Raw genomic sequence first — 8312 nt, 5'->3', positions numbered from 1 at the left:
GGATTTCATGATGCTTAATCATTCTTTCAAAAATACAAAAGACATACCAAAAGCTGTTCAGCTAAGCTTTAAAGAACTAATAGTTATAACTCGGGATTCAAAAGTGATTTACTTCCAGAGGTAAGTCTATAATCCTACCAGTCATGAGTTAATCTGTCATCAGACTAAGACTAGAAGCAAATCTATTTAACTAAGAATAGTTAATACACCTGAATGTGAGAGAGGATGAAGATCCTTCTCACAATCATTACTTTATTTTGAGAAAATATAATATTAATGATAGAAAATAAAAATACTTTTTTTAAAAAAGGTAGACTAAAAAATCTACTTTAAAAGTTTCAAAAAAAGAGTACAACAAAATTTAAGATGATTTTGATAATCTGGCTACCGGACCTGTGGTTTTGGATACTATAGAAATGAGTGAGTCAGTGAAGAAGGAAAATGATTTGCCATTTATAATAAAATTAGATGGGTTTAGGAACAGTTTTTTGAGATACAGGATTGTGACATCAAAACCAAATTCATTTTTCCCTCTTTCTGTCTCTTGTCCATTTGTCATCTCATCTCAAGACACATTAATGTGATGAACTCTAACCTCTTAGTGGGATAATTTATTAAGATAACATGTTATGGAATTGGACTTCAGCTGATCTCAAATTGTTAAAGAAAATTAACAATCTAATATTTTGCAAATCAAGTCCCTCGTTTCCTACCTTGTTCTGGTGTGTTGACACGTTGTGGTGAGGGCAATAGCAGATACTGCCTGTAATTCATAGAAAAGATTTTCAGCCAGAACAGGATTCATGATATGCAATTAAGGAGTAATTCCATCAGGAAGGAACAAAAAAAGTGCTTGTGAACAAGTGAAATTGTTTCTTATGTGTCTTATGTATCAGGCAGATAGAGTGGGCAGGCTGGACATATGGACGGTTGAAATTGAAAATGTGCTACTCATGTTATTGCCTTTCTTCATCTCATTTTGCCCATGTAGGAAAGGAGTGTTAGTGGTATAGATTTTTATTCTATGTGCAGAACAGGAACATTGGTTGAGCAGAGCAAAAGGACATGCAAATCTCTCTATCTAATTCTTTGTTGATAAGAAAACTGCGAAGACCTTGGGTCAGATCCAGCAGTAAAAGTGAAGGCCAGGTCAGATCATTGGCTTGTTTTCAAATTGTGGAAGCAGCAGCAGCCTCCTGTACTGGGATGTGGATGTGTTTACAGATGCTCTACAAATAAGCACTGATGACTGCTGAACATCTGGGATTGTTGTCTTGTTTTTATTTGCTGGACAAATAAAAAAACCTGAAATCCTTTTTTGCCTTCAGATAAATTGTGCACTGTGATTTGATTCATTTCTAAGTTAGCGATATTTCTTTAAAATCCATACAAAAAATTTCTAGCTGCTGTTCTGTTTCACTTGCTTAGGATTTTAAAAGACTAGTTGATTGGCAAGAAAAGAAAATGAGGGAGAAATGTTTTGAAATCTTGTCTTGTTTTAATTTCTGCATCTCAAACATACAGGAGGAACCTTTCATGCTTAAAGCAGAGCAAAATGTGACTATGTGACTGTGGAATACTGTACTTATATTTAATACTATTTGCCTATTCATTATGGCTGTGAAGATAATAAGCCACAGCCTGCTGGGGTTGTCTTGTTCTTTATTGCTTCAGTAGATGGCACTGACATGTTCATTTGACTGATTGCTTTATATGTTGTATCAGCTGTGATGTTGTTTTAGATTAGTTAATAGTCTGTCTAAGATTTTGCCAAGATGAATATGAATTAAAATGGAGGAGGAGGAAGAACAGCAGAGAACTACCCATAACTTACCAAGTATTCATTCTCTGGTATAATCCGTCTTTGTGTCTATCACAAAGAGATTCTCGAAGACACTGTTAGGCTGCTTCTGAATACTGGGGCTGTTAAACTGATCTCTGCTGCAGCCACCGGTTTTGTGTGTGAGAGCAATACCAAGACAATTCTCCGATGTGCTGCAGCTACAAAACTTCATCTCATACCTGTGAACTGTATATTTTGTGTTGAGGCTTTTTATTATTAAAATTGTATATATTATTACAGTAAGAAGCAATTATCAGTTTTTGTAAATGTTTAGGGGTTGGAGCAAGAGATTTTTCCCAGTACAGGTCAAAATATAACTGCTTCTGACTTTAAGATCTCTGCTAGTAGAAGTTATGTTTAATTTTGCTGATGTTATCATGAAGACAGATGAAAACTATCTAGTTTTTTTTTCTTATAAAAGGCTGAGTATGGGGTTTAAAATTATTTGTAATGTATGTCTGAACTATTACTTAACTTCTGCTCTGACAAAGGGTGATAAATGTGATATACATTGAATTTGAAAAATAATGCTTAAAGAACATGGTCAAAAAGAAATAATGCTTTCTGCATTCTAAGAAAACACATAGCTGTTCAGGGTGAGTCATAGTAGGCCATGATTTAAAAAAATGTAATACCACAGGGAAAGTGGGAACATGAAAGAATGGCTGTTCATCCCCTCTATTCCTTCTTCTTTAGGCCATGTTGAAACATTACATGGCTTATTTTGTTTAACTTGTGCCTTGTTAATTATTCTTAAACTGCCTTGTTCACTTGTGCACAGGTTCTGACCCGTGAATATGTAAGCATGTATATCTATCCATTTGAGCAGTCTCACTAAACTTGAATACTTGCTGAACTGGGCAATGGTAAGTGTGAAAGGAAGCAAAAAATATCAGCTTCGGTATGAATCATGGAAGTTTGGGGATGGAGGGAAAGTAAAAGCTGTCATCTAGTTTTCCATACAGCAAAAACTTGCATAGTTCTGTTGACTTGAAGTCAGTGCCCCTAATTTTACATCACTTGAAGCTCTGTTATTATCTCCTCTGGCAGTGACTTTTTTTCTAGGAGTCATGTTCAGGGGGCAAACATGTAGAAAATTATAAAATGCTATGGCATATCACTATCTGATGTTGTCATAATTATGGAAATAGAATTCATTGTGAATTCATGGATTCTATAAAACTGGTTGCTTGACTCATAAAGTGAAATCACTATTTTTTTTTATTGGGCAGTTAACATCTGCTTTCAGATTGTTCTAGTGTAAAACATTTTTTCACGTTTGATTCTGATAATTCAAATTGTACGTATTTGCTGTAATTGCTCCAACCTTATGTGGATGTAAGTACCAGTGGAATTACTGCATTGTCTCTTTCCCTTTTTGATTCTTTCACTGGCCTGGAGGAAATAATGTAAATTGTTTTCATTAAAAGTGAATACCTCTTCTATATGGTATTCATATCGTGTTTCTCTGCTTATTAACACTTAAAAAAGCCAAACCAAAAATAAAGCCTCAGAAGCCTATGAAAAGAAAGAGAGGGGAGATTTTATATGTTGAAATAAGTGAAGAATCATATACGTCTTTCTTTATGACTTTCTGTGAGTTAATAGCATTTTAATAATGCTTTTTAAAATCCAGGACCATTATATAGTCAGTACCCACATTTTTAGGGAACTGTAGGACATGTATCATTTGGTTTTGTTTTATGGTGACCCTAAAGAATAAAATATATTGGTTTGTTGCACACTGAAAAGCTCTTCTTAAAGCTATGTTCAAAATGTGGTCTTACCATTGAAAATACAGGTAGCTTCAGGCATTAACTGTGGTTTTAGTTGCTTATTTTATTCATCTCTTGAACTTCAACAAGAAACAGTGTTTGGCTTAGTAAGAATCTTCATATTTCATTTGCAAAATATTTTAATTTTAAATACTTTCAAACTTAAAACTTGTATGAGTAGAGAATCTGAATAGCAGAGTAAATTGGCTAGTTCTTAAGGAGAACTCTAAAGACTTGTGAACTAAAGAAATTTACTTCTGTTTGCCTTTTTGTGATTATTTTCAAACCATAAATTGAAAGAGAAGTTCCTAGTGGTTCCTAACTTCATTCTGTAGTTTAGCAGAAACTTCTTAGGAAAGAATTTAGGTAGAAGACACATGCATGTTTGAAACTGTTTGTTGGCCTGTAAGTATGAATTACTGCTCTTTGAGGACACAGGCATTGTGAAGTCTCTTGTTTATTTTAGTCATAAATTTACTCTAATAAAGAGTTGAGTGTATTTTCTAAACTACTTAGAGTTTGTCAGCAGTTTTCAGGTGAAGATGCAGTTTAAATCTGCAAAATGGTTCTTCTGGCTAGTATACTTAAACCAGCTCACCAAGTACAGTGAGCTGTAAAAGCGGAAAAAGGCAAGACAAGGTAATTGTATCTTTTCCAAGGCATTTACTAGCTTTAGGAATGGGAACTGGGGGAGCTTTTCTCCTTTTTCTTTTCAGGCTTGAGCAGTGTAGGCGTGTTAACAGAACAGTTTACATCAGCCGTAGATTTCAGTAAACTAGGCACATTTAAAACAGTCTAGGAGACGTTAAGACTTTTTTTTTTTTTTTTTTTTTTTTTAAAAAAGTCCTCAAAATTCCAGTCTTAAGAAAAAGCAAGTGTTTTTTTCATCCTTACTCCTCCTCTGAGGCAGCTCTGAGCACTGGATGGCATTCAACCTTAACAATTTGTCTGATTGATTTAGTAGTTGCATTCTTACCAGAGAGTACCTATAAATGTTTTATGTATTTCGCAGGTGCAGTCAGGTGGTGAGTTGAAGTTGGGGTAAAATGGGCACAGAACTAGTGTGTTCTGATGCTCTTAGCTACTCCGTGTTTGATAGGCTTTGTGTTCCTTGCATTCTGCTGTTAGGATTTTACTCCCTGTTCTGGAGGGTTCAGTACAAAACTGAGTCAGCCAATGTAAAATGTGAAGCAAGTGCTTATCCTTGTTGCCAGTTTCCCCCCTAAAATTATGTGAATTTCTCAGGGAGGATGACCAATTCTTGCGGCTGGGTTGGCAGTGTGGACAAATCGGGACCCGCTGGAGCTTTGTTCTTTCTGTTGTGGAGTGTGAAATGTTTGAAGTTAACTGTATTCATTACATTGTGGTGTCTGTGCTTTTCATTTGTATTGAAAAATCAGATTACGTACTAACATCCGTCAACTTTAGCTTCCCTAAGGTGATTCACAGAAAGGACTAAGTCCTGCAGAAGTAGCATTTACTTCCACCTAGAATGCTGGTGCAGTAAATAGGAGTTTTTCAAACCCCATACTTCTAAGTGGGCTTTTTTTGGCAACGATTGAATATTTCTTTGAAAATTGATTCCCAGAACACTGGGTTGGAGCCTAGAGCAAATTTTTACAGCAGTGTATGAACTCTCAGAAACAGTTTAACATTGACATAACTATAATTAACTTAAAGGAGTTAATAAAAGAGAACTCATTGTGAAAGTTGGCGGTACAGTCACATTTTGGTTGAGCTCCCTTGTGATTATAGGTTTGAACTTGAACAGTTTGTTGAATGCGCAGTGGTGTGTGTTGGGCCAGCGGGCTCCTGCAGAGTCTGTACTGAAAGGCTGAAGCCAGCTTAAAATTTTTGAGCTCGTGACTCTTGTGAGGCATTGGCCAACTTCCAGGGATATGTGTGTGTTCCACTTGGCAGAGGAGTGGGCTGGGCAGGAGCAAGGTGAGATCTGTGACCACTTTTGCTCTCACAGCTAAAGACTCAGGGGGGCACTAGTCAGAGCCCTTATTTGTCTACCTTTTAAGATGTGGTTTATTCACTTATTCACAGCAGCTGTTTAATTCCTTGCTTTGCTTACCATTTCAAAGAATCACTGTATTCCTAACCATGTGCAACTAGTGCATTTTCTTTCTTTTTTTTTTTCCTTTATCCTGTTAATTTGCCTGTAATTCTTGGATTCCCTCTGTCGAAGATGATGTACTATCAAGTTAATTCTAGGATATAAAGCTGGCAGTTTTTGAGCAAATATGCTTTCAGTATAATTTTAAATATCTCTAGGGCTGTTGTTACTTTTTTTAGAAATGCATTTGAAAGTCTAAAATCAGCAGGATTTAACTAGAAGAGTGAAGGGAGAAACCCATCTCTGCCCTGTCCAACTGATTGTGCTTTGGAGAAAGATAAGCTGGAAGAGAGCTTATTTTGTATTTTCTGAAGTGAGTAGCTGCTTGCCCAGTTATTGAGTTCATAGTTGTGTATAGTGCAGTGACTTTAAGGGCAGATGATGTTTGCACGGGTGATGTGGTTGTGATCCTTGTTTGTTTGTGTAGCCTTCCTTTTCTCTAGCAGAATATCAGTTACACAAGTGTTCCCATTTGAAAAGTTGTGATGACTACTACTGGCTTTAGAACCAAATACAGGGTATGAATTTTACTCTGACTAACAGCAGGGAAGTCTTGCTGGCAGAGGAACGTGAATGTTGCAATTTGGATTTTTTTTTCCTCTGTCTTCTGGGTATATAGCTATCTGATCTTGTTTGTTGTACCACCACAGGTTAGTTCAATATTTTGTTTAACCCATTCAGTTGTCATCCGTTACTATCCTAAATTATTTGTTAATTGAATAATTTAAAACAAGGTGGGCAGAATAAAAGATGAAGCACAAATTACACTGCTCACACCATAATGTTCAAGGTAAATATAAATGATTATGGCAGATGGTGGTTTACAAACCATCTGAAGCAAAAGAAGTCTAAAAGAAAGAGTCTAGAGCAATTTCCACCGTGAAATGACTACTGTTACCCGGAGGAACCGGCCCTTTCAGGCCACGCTTCCTCACTCTCATTCCTATGAATGAGAAAATAGAACTATGTATTCTGTTCAGCAGAGTTAAAACAGAAAGCGTCCTTGCGCCTTTTTCCCCAAGAGAGGAAGCATGTACTGCACCATTACATTTTGTAGAGGATGGTGACAAAAGTTACCCTCATAGTGTATTTGTTGTTCTTCAAGGTGTGAACAAGCTGTAATTGAGATTTTCGCAAGTAACCCAAATATGAACGTGTGTTACACTGATCAGCTCAGATTATGTGTTTTCATTAGAAATCTGGTTGAATGATTGGTTGCTCACAAATGGGTAGGTGAAAATAATCAGATGAACAATGTTTTTGAGTACATGCATGCAATTCTTAGATCTGTTTTCTCTCTGATATCCCCTTATTGGCATCCTTAGGTATTTGCAACAGACTATAAATTCTACTGTAAAACTAAGGTTGCATGTAGAAAATTGTTTTGTTTTGGGGGGAGGAGTTGGGACATGTTTGTTTTTTCGCATCCAAGATTTTTAAATCTACTTGACCAAATGTAGTATATTTGTGTAGGATGTATAGAAACCAAGATGGAAACCAAGAATATCTAAAGAAATATTTCTCATTTGTTTTTAAAACACTCTGGGGAAAATAATAAATAAATAAATAAATAAATAAATAACAGAAGTGTTGTATTTAATGTGATGCCAGTTCCCAATGGACAATTGAAATGCTGCTATGTTTCACTTTTGCCACTCCCAGGAGAGGAATGAATGAATGAAAGGTTAATTCAGCCTGAGGTTCCTACCTGTCTTTAAAGATGATTTCCAGATTGCAACTAAAGGATTTTGTGTCAACATCCCCGAACCTTATTTGTTCTGGAACCAACTCTCGGACAAAGGAAAGATAAATCTAGTTTCCAGGCTAAAAATCTAGTACCTTTCCTGATCCTTAAACTTTTATTTTCATTTCATGCAAGTTTATTTAGAAAAATAAAGTAGCTAATGTCAACAGTTCTGAACAGATGTCTTTATTCAGTTTCCAAATGTGTAACAATGGTACAAAGGAACATAATAAAGTCATGTGTTTTAAGATAAAACTCTTTTAGAATCAAGAGCCAAATTTTCTGCTGTATTTGGTTCTTGGAATTGTCATAGAATTGTGCCACAAGTTTATTTCAGGATTATGAGTCATACAGTTAAGGAAAGTAGGATTTGACTCGGTGTGCAGATAGTAAAAGAGATTTGCAAGGTGGGAATTTTTCTAATTATCTATAGAACATTACTAGTAGTCCATGAAGAGTTGGCTAAACTAGCATTCATGCTTTTCCTTTTATTTCCTATAGTTCTGTTTTAATGCATCTGCTGTTGTATTGGAATGCAACTCAACACTTCTGGTATTTTTTCTCCATGCAGAGCAATTAAGTTATTCATTCTCCTCTCATTTTCTTTCCCTTACCTCTTATCTGGAAAAGAAGTCCAAGCAGATAGGAAAACACAGCTACATGGATAGATCTCATTTTAAGAAATATCTATCAAAAGAGTGTAACCAACAAATAAACCCAACTGCAATTGCACATATAGCATCTATATATAAACATACACGTGTGTGTATATATGTGTGTGTGTATATGCATATACATATGTATATGTAAACACACACACAGAGTAAT

This window comes from Rhea pennata, chromosome 25, assembly GCF_028389875.1.
Source record: "Rhea pennata isolate bPtePen1 chromosome 25, bPtePen1.pri, whole genome shotgun sequence".
Classification (NCBI taxonomy): Eukaryota; Metazoa; Chordata; class Aves; order Rheiformes; family Rheidae; genus Rhea; species Rhea pennata.
The sequence above is the reverse complement of the archived record's forward strand: the minus strand, read 5'-3'. Positions refer to the sequence as shown.